Genomic DNA, 13,531 nt, shown 5'->3' with positions numbered 1-13,531 from the left:
ATCCGGATGGGAAACCTTCCGGGCGGAACTAATCTTCCCCATCAAATAGTTCCGCCCCTCGAAATCGTCACCGTGTGACACAAATACAAAAGAAGCAAAACACTTTGTACCGTTTCAAACATGATCCTGGTTACACAGGTGTGATTCAAGTTACACAGGTATACAGGTGTTGCTTAAAACTATATCATGTGAATTTATTTAGAGAAAACAGCTAAATGTTATGCTAATGTTTCTTTATTCGTCTTCTAAGCATTCATTCAATGTATTTTTTGTCAGATAGCCCCATTTAGAGGATCTGCACAGGGCAAACATTATCACCTATTCAGACTGGTTATGGGCATCCAATGCATTAAAAGCTGGATTATAAAGGGGTTCAACCCGGCGCTCAAGTCAGCAACTTATAAGTTAAAACCACACCCCTCATTAGAAACCATTCAAAAAAACAATAAACAAATTAAACTCATAAAAGCTGGTTTGCCAACCGACTGTTAGCCCCCTCAGTGGCTCCTATCGCTGTGTTTGGAATAAAAATTGATTAAATATTACTCCTTCAGATGGACATTGTTTTGTCGAGTGCTTTCTTAATAAATCGCACGCGATTGTCATGCGCATATTGTCAGTAAAGCCATCAGCTGCAGTCAGATGGAGCAGCATCTATTTCACAGAGCCGTAGTTCATTGACAAGCGGCAAAATATTGCATTTATAATCGTGGATGAATCACCTTGTCAGTGTCAGTGAACTACGGCTCTGTGTAGTAAATGCCACTCCATCCGTAAGCAGCTGATGGCGATTTATTACTAATCAAGGAACCCACTTTACTGACAAGATGCGCATGACAGCCGCGTGCGATTTATCGTGCAGCCCTATTTTAAATTAATGTAAATAAAGACCGCTTCAGGACATCCTCTTGCAGGTTAACAAACCTATAAACTAACGAACTGATCTATCATGCTTGTTTAAACTTGCAAGACATAAGTGAAGGCATTGAATATATATATATATATATATATATATATATATATATACTGTATATCTACAGTATATGTCAGTAGCGTAGCCAGAAAAGAGACTCTGGGTGTGCCACATTCATTGTCATATTACTGTGCTAAATTATTAACCATAAGCATATAACCATGCGTTAATGGCAACATATAGTGGATTCTTATTTCTGTGCCCTGAGAATTGTCACATACTCTAACTCTACTAATACAAACGATAACGAGGAAACAGGATTCTATATATATGCTCTGGAACTTTATTCAATACACACAACGGTGACGAGGAACAGCTTCACATAACATGCACATTCAACGACTGACAAGGGAAAGACACATGAGGGCAGAATATAAAGGGTGAGCAAACTAATTGAACACAGGTGTAAGAACTTAACTAATAATCAAACAGGTGAGACTAATAATAATGAAATGAGATAACAAATGAACTAAACAAGATGATTAACAATGAACAGAACTAAATGCAACACAAAACCCTGACAGTACGCCCCCCCTCCCAAAGGCGCGTCCCACGCCGTAACTAAAACAACACCGAAGTGGAGGGAGGGAGGGAGTCCAAAACAACAGAAATGTCCAAAAATGAGGGAGGGATTAGGAAGGGGTCTGGACCAGGCCCCAGAGACCGAAACGGGATGAAGCCCCAGGGTGGAGTCGCTGGTGGGAGGAGCCAGGGTGGAGTATTGTTCTTACTACCCACCCTGGGGACGGACAACGGCGATGACGGCACTTGGAAGATCCAGGGTGGAGCCGTGCGAGCAGAGAACCCGGGGGGAGCCAAGGAACTCGAGGGGCGGGGCAGAGCTGGTGGGTCTCCCGACCGAGATGTAGGAGGTGGACCGGAGCTACGAGGCGGAGCCAGAGCAGAGGAACCCAAAGGTGAACGCCCGTAGGAGGGAGGAGCCCAACGAGCTGGAAGGGTGGAGTGAGGGACACTTGGGGAGCGAGGAAAACCCGGAAGCGAGGACGGGACGACGACCGACCAGGGCGGAGCCGGAGTGGTGACGATGCCTGGTGACATCGTTGTAGATACGGGAGCCGACGAAGGGGAGGAAGGAGAGACCAGAAGCGATGCCACTGGTCCGACGGGCCGAGGCGAGCTCTTGGTCTCAGGGAGCGGAGGTGGAGAACTGGAGAGCTCCCCGAAAACAGCTAGCAGAGAGGCACGCCCCGGATCAGTCAAACCAGCGGCAATGACGCGCTGAGGATGAGCAGGGGCGTGTCGCTGTGATGGCTGCAGGTGCTTCAGACTGGCTGAGGTAGGCAGAGGAGGTGGGAGTGGGAGGTTGGGCGGGTCCAACTGTGACGAGGAGGAGCTGGACGAAACCAGCGGAGCTGACGAAGAAAGGGAAATGTCCATAGCACAGTCCGAAAAAATTTCCCCAAGAGACGTAATATGCTCACCCTCAGCAGCGTGGAGGTGGATGTCTTCCTCGACATCCTCAGCAGCTCCCGCGGCGAATCCCAGACAACTCGGCTCTCGCACCTGGTCGGGAGAGGGATCCGGGATCTCAGCGACGCTGGGCTCAGGGGTTCGCTCTGGCTCACTGGTCGCGTTGCCTGGTTCTCCGCCCGCGGTGGGCTCGAGGTCCGTGGAGGGTGTTGGCATGTCGGTCTCTGGGGGTGAAGTGGGGCTGGCTGCAAACTCCCCATCGGCGGGGCCGACGGTGAATGGAGAGTTGTTGTGGAACAGCACCCACTCCACATAAGCGGTGAAGTTGTTCTCTGGACCGCCCGTTGGAAGACGTGCCCATGATCGATCGTTCAGGCTGGTTTTCAGAAAAACACAGAGCGCGTGATCGGTGAAGTTGGTAAGGCACGCCAGGTCTAGAAAGTCCTTGATGTGAATTTCCAACGGGCGATCCTCCTGGTCCAGAATTTGGATTTTAACTGAAGGGGGGAGATCCATAATGAGCAGTGGGGAACCTTCAGGGCCTTCTACGCCTTCAGAGAAGGCCTAAAAAAATTAATAAAAAGATTTTTTATTATAATAATACAAATAAATAATATTCAATAAAAATATGTTTTTACATTTTTTAATTTCTATTTAATTCAATCCAATACAATACATGTAATATATTTTCTCTCATCTATGTTCTAACGTTAAGCTTACTGTCAGGTTCATGTCATGAAAACATCTAATCCAATCAGAATCGTCCGTCTCTATTAAGGCCCGGTTAGCTGGCTCATTCATTGGTTAGGACTTCATGAATCCCAGGGAAGGCCAAGCTATGTGTTTTGGTGTGGAGAGTGACGGGCAAGTCGACCAATCACGTTTTGATTTCAAGTGGGCGGGCAAAAAACAAAACATTGTAAGCCTTCATGAAGTCCTAATCATGCAAAAAACTGGATGCGAGCTGCCGTAAAACACCAAAGACGAAGATCATAGACCGTTAATATTAATACAGTCTAATGGCCCGAATCTCTGCGGTGAGAGTGGTTGAGGTAAATGGCGGAAAACGTGATTGACGTTGTGGCTAGCTTGATAGGGCTGAGGTAAAAACGAAATTACTTAAGCGCGTACTCGTGAGTCGTGAAGAGCACAGCTGGAAAAAGCGCGTGAGAGGAGCCTGTGCATATGACGCGAACACGAGAAAAATAATGGGTTTAATTATACTTTTACTTCCTGACAGTTTCACTTGTTACGTGAGGATAGTAATGACTGACAGACGACGCCGAATTACATACAATATAATTTCCTAACTAAATCTGAGAGAATGCGAAAAATATTTTTTACCTCGCTATACCCGATGGGCAGGGCGGAGATACATTTTGGTAGCCCGACAAGAATTCGCAATAGCCCAGGGACCTCGGGGCTCGGGCTAGCGATTTTGCGAGCCCTGGATATCTTATAACAACAGTTATAAGCCACAAGGAGGTGCACTGAGAACGCAGGGTGCTATATTTCCCCTTATGAAAAAGATTAACAAGGTATCCGACAGCTAAATATATATTTCCAAAAAATAAAATATAAATTAAAGAACATAATTTAAGCTTGTTAAATGCAAATTTACAGAGCCCCTGTCATTACAGAGCAGCAGAATCTGTATTTGTGTTTATCAGTTAGATTAAAGTAATTTTAAACTTTAAAACTGCATTTAAAGGCAGACAATGCCCATTCTGTAATTTAACTTTGCGTGCTCAGAATTTTTACACGTTCACTGTATGATTTAACGAAAATACGAATAGCCTAGTATTATGGATGGAGAGGCATTTGCACTTCATTGCATATTTTGAAGGCCCAGCTGAAGTACCCACGGTTCGCCACTGATAATGAGAATAAACTAAAAACGAAACTGTGTTTACGGAAAACAAAAAAAACTCTGGAAACAGGAGGGGAAACACTAAACGCCACGTTAAACTTTTATGGTCAGTCGTTCTGTCACGTACTCTAACTCTACTAGTACAAACGATAACGAGGAAACAGGATTCTATATATATGCTCTGGAACTTTATTCAATACACACAACGATGAAGAGGAACAGCTTCACATAACATGCACATTCAACGACTGACAAGGGAAAGACACATGAGGGCAGAATATAAAGGGTGAGCAAACTAATTGAACACAGGTGTAAGAACTTAACTAATAATCAAACAGGTGAGACTAATAATAATGAAATGAGATAACAAATGAACTAAACAAGATGATTAACAATGAACAGAACTAAATGCAACACAAAACCCTGACAAGAATATGATAAAGAATGTTTAGTGATGTCACAGAACTGCCAGCCAGATTCAAACTGCTTTTGCGGTTGGTTGGCACTGAGCCAGAGACGGACATGCTCAGCACTTGTCATATATGTGACCCGTCAAGGAAACCAGTGACACAAGTCGGCAGCACAACTTTCGAGATAATGAGATACAAAGTTTTTTTTTCAAAATTTGTGATTTTTGTTTTATTGCAGAATCTAGTTGACATCACGAAGAAGCCTCCCCATGTTTGAGATAGCAGTTTTTGTATATTTAAAAGCATACATTTTGCGGTTGAAATCAGCTTTTTTTCCAGAGATTCTAGCGTGCAGCGGGGGGCGTCATTGTCTGTGTGTATATTTACATACTGGATAAGTGGCTTTGTTTGTTTTGTTTTTGCCCCCACCCCCAAAGGGAACAGCGTGGCTCCTTAATAGGGATAGTGCGCCCAAAAATGATGAAAATAATGTCATTAATGACTTACCCTTATGTTGTTCTAAACTTGGAAGACCTCCGTTCATCTTTGGAACACAGTTTAAGATGTTTTAACGTTAGATGTAGTCCGAGAGCTTTCTGTCCCTCCATTGAAAATCTATGTACGGTTTCCATGTCCAGAAAGGTAATAAAAACATAGTAGCCCATGTGACATCAGTGGGTCAGTTAGAATGTGTTGAAGCATCGAAAATACATTTTGGTCCAAAAAATAGCAAGAATTGCGACTTTATTCAGCATTTTCTTTTCGGTCGGTTCTGTTATGAAGTCACGTGACTGTAGTGACGCGGCTGTTCCTCAGACATGTTTGCTAAGTTTTTTTTTCAAACTTATAGCGTGCGTCTCTCCCCAGACTGTAAACAAAGGTAGAGGGCACAAAACAAAATAAAAAAAAGAAGCTGGGGGGGGACAGATAACAGTCAGCCGCGTCGTACGTCAGCCACGTCACTGACTTTATGCGGCGCCACAGTCAGATGACGTCAAAGTACCGCGAGATAAGATTTATAGTGATATTGAATATATAAGAGATATATTGTTTACTATGAAAATCACTAAGACATATTTGCATATGATATGAGCATTTTAAGCCAAAAAGACACAAACATAAAGTCGTTTATCATCAGTGGGTATGATGCACGTCACACTTTCAAGTTCAAGGTGGAAATCCAGTCCAACTAATAATCATACAGTAGCCTATAAAGATCACTTCAAGGATACAAACATTGTGTTTGGGTTTTGTTGTAAAAAGAAATGCAAATCTTAAACTTTATTCTGTCCACAAGACAATTACTTTACACACATTCCGGCCTATATATGCTGAAATCATGTAGTATTAGCAATGTACAATTTCACTTACATCATTTAAAAGTAGATATTCCGAGCATTATGTAGACATTTATCTTTTGTTTGTATGACAAGTATTAATAAAGGAAATAAAAGTTATTGGGGCTGCGGTGTGTCATGGACATATTGAAATATTTTTTAACTTATGCGTGAAAGGGTTGATTTTAAAAAAATATATATATTCTAAGTAAACAACAATAGCCCAAGTTAGTAAAAAAAATATTTACACAAAAAAATGTATTCAGCATTCATTTTTAGGCACACCCTGGCACACCCGTGGCTACGCCCCAGATTTTTTATGTTTCATATTAGTTTTAATAAAAATCCCTAAAGACACAATCCATTTTACTGGGACTGTAATGGGAAACATCTAGAAAATGAATACAAATATAAAATCCTACTCACATTCCAGAGGCTCACATGAAGTTGTTTAAGGTCCAGAAGGTGCAGGTTTCCCACGAGCGGCAGTGGTTTGGGTCCTGGAGGTTCTTGGTCATCTTCTGGAGACCTGAAGCAGAAATAAATAACCAAAAGTAGCAGAAGAGCAGCGAGTAAAGCTCCTGTGCTGGAGACATTCAGGAGAAGTGTTTCCACTAAAGCCATAGTAAAAGAGATTAACACACGGCTGTAGTGAGTCTTCAAACTGAACAGATACGTATTCAGGCCAGGCAATCGTTTGGTCTAAAACATGTAGGAGGAGCCAGGAAAGATTTGCAAAACAAACACAACAGGGCTGCCTTCAGCTCCGACAAAACACTGCACAACGTTTATTAAACAGAAACAGTGATGCATTGAACATACATGTTGTTCAACCTGGAAACCATAGCAAAACGTTGCCCACCGTTTTGAACTTGAATGTGCCCCTGAAGTAGGCTGTCAGTCGGTCCACAGTGGCCACAAAAGTATTTGGAAAAGAATAAAAGTTATGCATTATGGTTTAGAGTATTATTTTAAACAAGCATAAGCAAACATGATGTGTGTCGAGTTGACAAGGTTGTTTTCATATAAGAATTTGCTAATTTTAAAATTGTGAAACAGTAACAGTTAATGCTATTGTAACGGTTCTGTTATGTTTTTTGGAATAATGCTGCGTTCCAGGCAGGTTTTTAAACCCGTGAGTTAAGACTTCAAAACCAAGACTCACGACCTTATGCGTTCCAGGCAGCCTGTAACTCGTGTTTTTGCATCCTTCTACCGTTGAAAGTGCACTGGAACGGCAGTCAAACCCGTGACTTCCCACCCGTGAACTCGTACTATATTGATGTACTCCCAGTTCAGAGTCGTGAGTCGTGGTTTTGAAGTCGTGAGTTATGGGTTACAGGTTGCCTGGAACGCAGCATTACTCTGTTATTGTTTGTTGCCATGGACACTCACTCACTGCCTATTGTTTGTTGTCTTAGTGTTTAATTGTTTCTGTTCTGTGATTTGCTGTTCACACATTTAATTATCTTGTTATTTCTGTGCCCATTTGTCAGTCGATGTTAAGTATTACTTATGTGTAGTTCTGCTATGTTTTGTCCTGCCTTGTCTTCCTGTTTTACCCTTTGAATTTAAAAAGACTTTAAAACTGCATGTGGATCCTCACCTTTGCTTTGCCTGCCTGAAATCGTAACAGATCTAATGACCAAATATTGATCCAGCAGTTGCCCTCGTCCATCTAAGCCAAGGTAATCAGTCCCTCGAGGACCATATTCAGACATTTCTGGATATTTCCAAAACCACAAACCTTCTGGATTTCATCCTAATAGACTTTTTTGTTATGGACTAAATCAACCTCTCAAAGCATTCTCACTCATAAACAGAGGTGGAAAGTAATGAATCACATTTACTCACATTACTGTAATTGAGTAGGTTTTTTTTTTGGTACTTTTACTTTTTTGAATAGTTTTTAAAATCTGTACTTTTACTTTTACTCAAGTATGTTTTGTTTAAAGTATTGTACTTCGCTACATTTTAAAGGAACAGTATGTAAGAAATGTATATCAATTAATCATAAAATGGCCCTGATATGTCACTAGACATTAAGAAATCATTTTCATTTCAAATACTTATATCACTGACGACAGTGATTTGGGCAAGATATTGTCATTTAAAGGGACACTTCACCCATTTGCATTAAGCTTTGTATAGTTAGAACCCCAGTCATGTTTTTGAATGGTCATGCATGATTTCCTCAGTTGCCGCTGAGACAGGAGAAAAACTGATTTCTGTGTTGCACTTCCTTCTTTCAATGATGTAAAATCATCATTTTGCATCATTGAAAGAAGGAAGTCCAATATCTTTGTTGATGGGGTGAAATTACAAACACCCCTTTTCTCGGTCCAATAGGCACCAAATTCTAAATGTATGTTACATTTCGACTACAAATATGACACACTTTCAATATAGATAAATGTTTTTACGGGTGAAATGCTCCTTTAAAAAGGGGAGTTGCAGCCCTCAACTGATGTTTATGTTGTCATTTTGTGTACTGGCCACCAGTTGTGTGATCGCAGTACCAGTTTTAGCCACAAGTTTTGTGATTGCAATACCAGTTTTGGCCACAATCCTACATACTGTTCCTTTAAATCATATCTGTTACTGAGTAAAAATATAAAAAAAAAGCAAGATGATAAAGATGCGCCACGGATGATTGATTTATAGGTGGAGGAACGCGCAAAAAGAACCATTGAGATGGACGAGACAGGCGCGCTAATGCAGACCCTCAATTTAACTTATGAAAGAAACCCCTGGCCATATTTAAGCGACCACTGACGCGAAGTGAGCGTTTCATTCCTATGAAAGGTAGGATTCATGCTCTTGAGTACGAAATTGCCGACCGGGTTTTTACCGCTCATTTGCACGACGCGTTTTTAATACCATGCGAGGTCTAGCGAGGTCTAGCGAGGTCATATCATCTGAGGTCTAGCAGTTTTGCGTCAAGTAAAACACAACAACCTGACATTAGACATTGCAGAGAGAGAGTGAGAGGGAGTGTGAGAGAGAGAATTGAAATACTCCTTTAAAAGAACAATTTCAGATATTCACAATAATTTTACAGACTCAAAAAACAAAAATAATAAATATTATTGTATAAAAACAATAAAACTTTTTTTTTTTTAAAGGAAAGCAACAAATTATCATCAGCATCTTCGGTACAGAGAACCTCATTTATCCACCAAATGCACATGAAAACCTTTTTCACCATTTTATAATAGGCGTGCTCTATTCTAACCCGAGCCGCCACCAAACCTTTGAAGATAATCAACACATCCAAAGAACCCTGTCCTGACAACTTATTTTTTCTAGATTTCCAAATCACAAGTTTTGCTGTACCAGACAAAAAATTCAATAAAGTCAACTGACTTTTTCTTTCTGTATACTTTGGACCATATGTAAACAATTCAAAGGAGAAAGCTTCATCAATGTCAATGAACCATTGAGATAAAAATAAAACCAAATTATTTAATCAAGAACACTGTACAAATAAATGAAAAACTGTTTAACATCTGTACAGAAGGGACAACCCACCCCTACAGAAGGATCAATGTGCACCACGTATCTGTTTTGGGCTATCGCCCCATGGACAATCCTCCACTGAAGATCGACTGTCCTTTTATCAATTGGGCGCTTGTATAAACACCAACAGTAACCTCTAGGGGAAAAAGTAGTTCCAAAGAACTCAGTCCATTTTGTTGAAGGAAGTCCACTCAAAAAGTTAGCATTAGATGCCTTCACATAAGAAATATAAAGGCCTTCTTTTCCTACTTCCTCAAAAACTCCAAGCTGTGGGGTTTTAAATGACAAAAGACACTTCTCATTATCTCCCACAGCAATATTTACATTAAGAGAGGGAAAAATAAGGAGCCCCCTTTCTCCATTGATCCAGTGCTACAGAATCATTTGTCAAAGTCTATCTATATCATGATCTACATGCAAAGCATGAAATATTTCAGAAGTAGCTTGTTTCAGCAACCACAAAGATTTCACCCCAGTCCTTTTACTCAACTCCTCCAAGCTTAGTGTCAAAATATGTCCCAACTTTGTGCATCCAGCAGCAATTAAAACTGCACGTAGACTAGGACCAGACATAAGTCTTGATGGTAAAAAGTCATTGAGAAAAATTGGCTCTTCAAAAAGCCATAATCCAGCATATGTATCAGATGTACGTGAAATAATGAACACCTTCCATGCCTCAAGAACTGACTTGTAGAAAGGTGTAAGGTTCACACGATTCTCACTCTGGAGCTCCATTAAGAACAGATGCTTGTCCAATCCCATACTCCTGACTCGCCTGAGGAGAGCAGAAGCTGTCTCTAGCCATGATACATCTGTGTGATACAATAGTCTATGAGCTGTTTGTAACCGGAAAGCCATAATTCCGGATCTGATGTCTATGTCCCAATGTTGGTGCATAAATATTTATCAGGAAAACAAGCGTTTCTTGAATTTTAGCTGTAACGATCAACATTCGACCCTTCACTAGTTCCTCTGTACTTATAATATCCACACTTATGGTTGAAGAGAAGAAAATCCACACCCATTTACTTAAATTTGTACCATGAATTAGTATTTTATGCCCTTTCCACCATAAATTCCACTCAGTTTCATTCATCAAATCACTATGGGTTTCTTGGAGAAATACAATGTCAAGCTTTTTTGTTCAATTGTTTCATAGACTATAGCACGCTTTACACTATCCCTCCCACCATTAATATTTAAAGAGCCCATCTTTAAAACCTCCATAAAGAAAATTCAGGTGGGAAACAAAGAAGTAAGCATGATTGAAAAGCAAAAAAAAGAAATTTTTCTTATGCTAGTAAGATTCTTTTTCAATCGAAAACGCTTTTTCCCACTAAGTTCCTCGACTCCAACCGTTCTCTGATAAAAAAATAACAGATTGTACAAATTTGTCTATATCAGGAAAGAAATCATTTGTTAATTGTTTACCATAAATTTCATCCAGAAAGATATTGATTTGATCCAGACTATACAAAGATTATTTACTGAAACCTCTTGATAAAACGTCATGAGATGCATTAAATACACCATCATTTTCACACATAGAGACTTGTGACGCTGTATCATCAGACTGTTCCTCATCATCATCCATTTCCTCATTATTCAAAACACCAGAATCTTCAATTCCATCATTTGCACTTTCCAACTGTTTAGTAGTACCTCTGCTACTAGCTGCTACTTCAGCATGATAATCATAAACTAAATCAGCTACACCTACACTACTCTATGGGGCCACATTAACTACAGCGTCGTCATTTTCAGTGTCAACAGCAGGTAACACAGCATCTGAATTAACATTACTCACCTCAACAATTGGAAGCACCTCATCTTGCGCCGTATCAACCTGATCAGCGGTAGTGCTTGCGAGTGCAACCTCATCCTCTGATCCTGCCACGTCTTCTGCATTTTCTTATGTGGACACGTAAGACGCTTGTGTCCAACGTCTCCACACTCGAAACATCATATACTCCCAATAGATGCATACACCATATATAATCTTCCCTCATGTTTCACATGAAAGTTAATATCCAGTGTATTCAAATTTTTGGACTATGCCCTTTGTTTGAGCAGGTCCTCTTTTACTGTGGGCCAGGTTGAGGAGAATGCCTCGCCTATATATTTTTTGGGAGGGGGCAGTATGCACCAGGATCCAAAGGCCAGAGTTTCTCTTCTTGTCATACAATTCGTAAACACTTTTTTCTCTTGCGACCTTCAGACATTTCATAAAATTCTGATAAAATAGGGTGAGAATGGCTAAAACCGTGGCCCACCACACATATCAGGATGGCCTTACGTAAACATATCATCAGAATGATTGACAACTGGGATGACCAATAGTCTTGATGATCCACCCGGAAAAAGAAAATCTTCCGCTATACCTTTCAGTGATACGGATAAAGTATAAAGTATAACTGCCCAAAGTTTTGGATAAATATAAGAGTTAGTTCCAGTCCTTGATTCTGATTGGTCAATGGCTGTGTTTTATTTACTATGAATCACAGCTATGATCGCTGCACTCATTGATTCTGTGCATCGCTGCACAATTTTTTTTGAGAAAATCACCAAGTCGCAATGTGCCCTCATAATCTTGAATCAAAAACACAAATCTGCTTCCCTCTTCAAAACTATATGTGTGTTCGACATCATGCGGCGCTGTGCAGACCGATCAGCAAGGTTTGCTGCTTGCAGTCGAGGGAGGAGCTGAAGACGGAGCTGTAAAGTTGTTATGTGTGTGCCGTACATGTTTCCTTTTTTATCGCGAATGAATTGAATTAAATGGTGAATTTGTTAAAAACAAACCTTATAATTAAGAGTCACAACTAGAAACATTTTAGATCTTATATTTTAATTGTTGTTTATACTGTATGTTCAAAAATAACGAGAAACAAGCCTACGTTATTAAAATACCAATAGAGTTTGTAATTTTCTTTAAATTTTATTACACAACACTATAGGCTCGTTTGAGATGAGCAAATTCTGCGCAGAATCGATCACTGGTGAACGCGGCGAGATGCATGCCGGTAAGAAAAGTATCCTAGATATGTACGACTTGCTCTGATGTCACGCTGATGTGTGCCAAATAAGTCTCGCGATGGCGAGGCGGGCTTAAGATTCTGCAGTCAGGCGCAGTTGCTCTCCACCAACTGCGTTGATGAAAAGCACGATGGGAAAAGATTTGCTGACGACACAGCTTAATGCGGGGATGTCAGCTGATGACTTCTTAATTCAAAAAATTCCACTTCCTGTAGTAGTTTTTATATGTATTCAACTTGTTCTTGACTTATGACATTTATATTTTTATGAATTCCTTTCAACTTTTGTATTGGTGTTGAATTAAGATTTGTACTGTGAGCTGTTTATATTTCACAGAAACAAATTTGTATTACCATAGACTTAGATTACATCCCAGCATTTATCAAGTAGCCTTTTCCAGTAATGAACAGTTTACATTTGTTGATTCTCCTTATAAACTTCTTAATGTAAATGCATTTGTTGGTATTTCATTTGCATCTATTTAATGCGCAATAAAATACGCAAACGCAATCTTTTCCAATGCTGACGTTTGCAGTCCACAACACAGCCAGATTCAGGAAATGTTGCATCTCAAACAAGCCATTACATATACATATACATGAATTTATAATGTTTATTAGTTTAACTGAAGGTTGGATTAAACTTGAAACGCATGTGATCGTTATCATCAGTGAGGCGACCAATCATGAAGAGCTCTGGAGAGGCTGCATGGGCTGAGCCAGCCGGCTACTCTCGAAACGCTCTCGCGGTACTTTAAAACCATATGACACAGTCACGTTAGGAAATGTACAAAATATCTTTACGGAATATGATCTTTATATATCTTAATGAGTTTTGGCATAAATAAAATCGATTATTTTGACCCATACAATGTATTGTTGTCTATTGCTACAAATATACCCATGTGACTTTTGACTGGTTTTGAGGTCCAGGGTCGCATATGTGATTCTGGTCA

The 13,531-nt window shown here is 40.3% G+C and overlaps 1 pseudogene; it reads right to left on the bottom strand.

Annotated features, from left to right (window-relative positions):
• Positions 1 to 6,860, bottom strand: part of LOC135768826 (cytochrome P450 2K1-like) — a 125,292-nt pseudogene extending 118,432 nt beyond the window's left edge.
• Positions 6,861 to 13,531: the final 6,671 nt, after the last annotated feature.

Source organism: Paramisgurnus dabryanus, chromosome 3, assembly GCF_030506205.2.
Source record: "Paramisgurnus dabryanus chromosome 3, PD_genome_1.1, whole genome shotgun sequence".
Classification (NCBI taxonomy): Eukaryota; Metazoa; Chordata; class Actinopteri; order Cypriniformes; family Cobitidae; genus Paramisgurnus; species Paramisgurnus dabryanus.
Note: the sequence above shows the minus strand (reverse complement) of the source record. Positions and strands in the feature narration are given on the sequence as shown.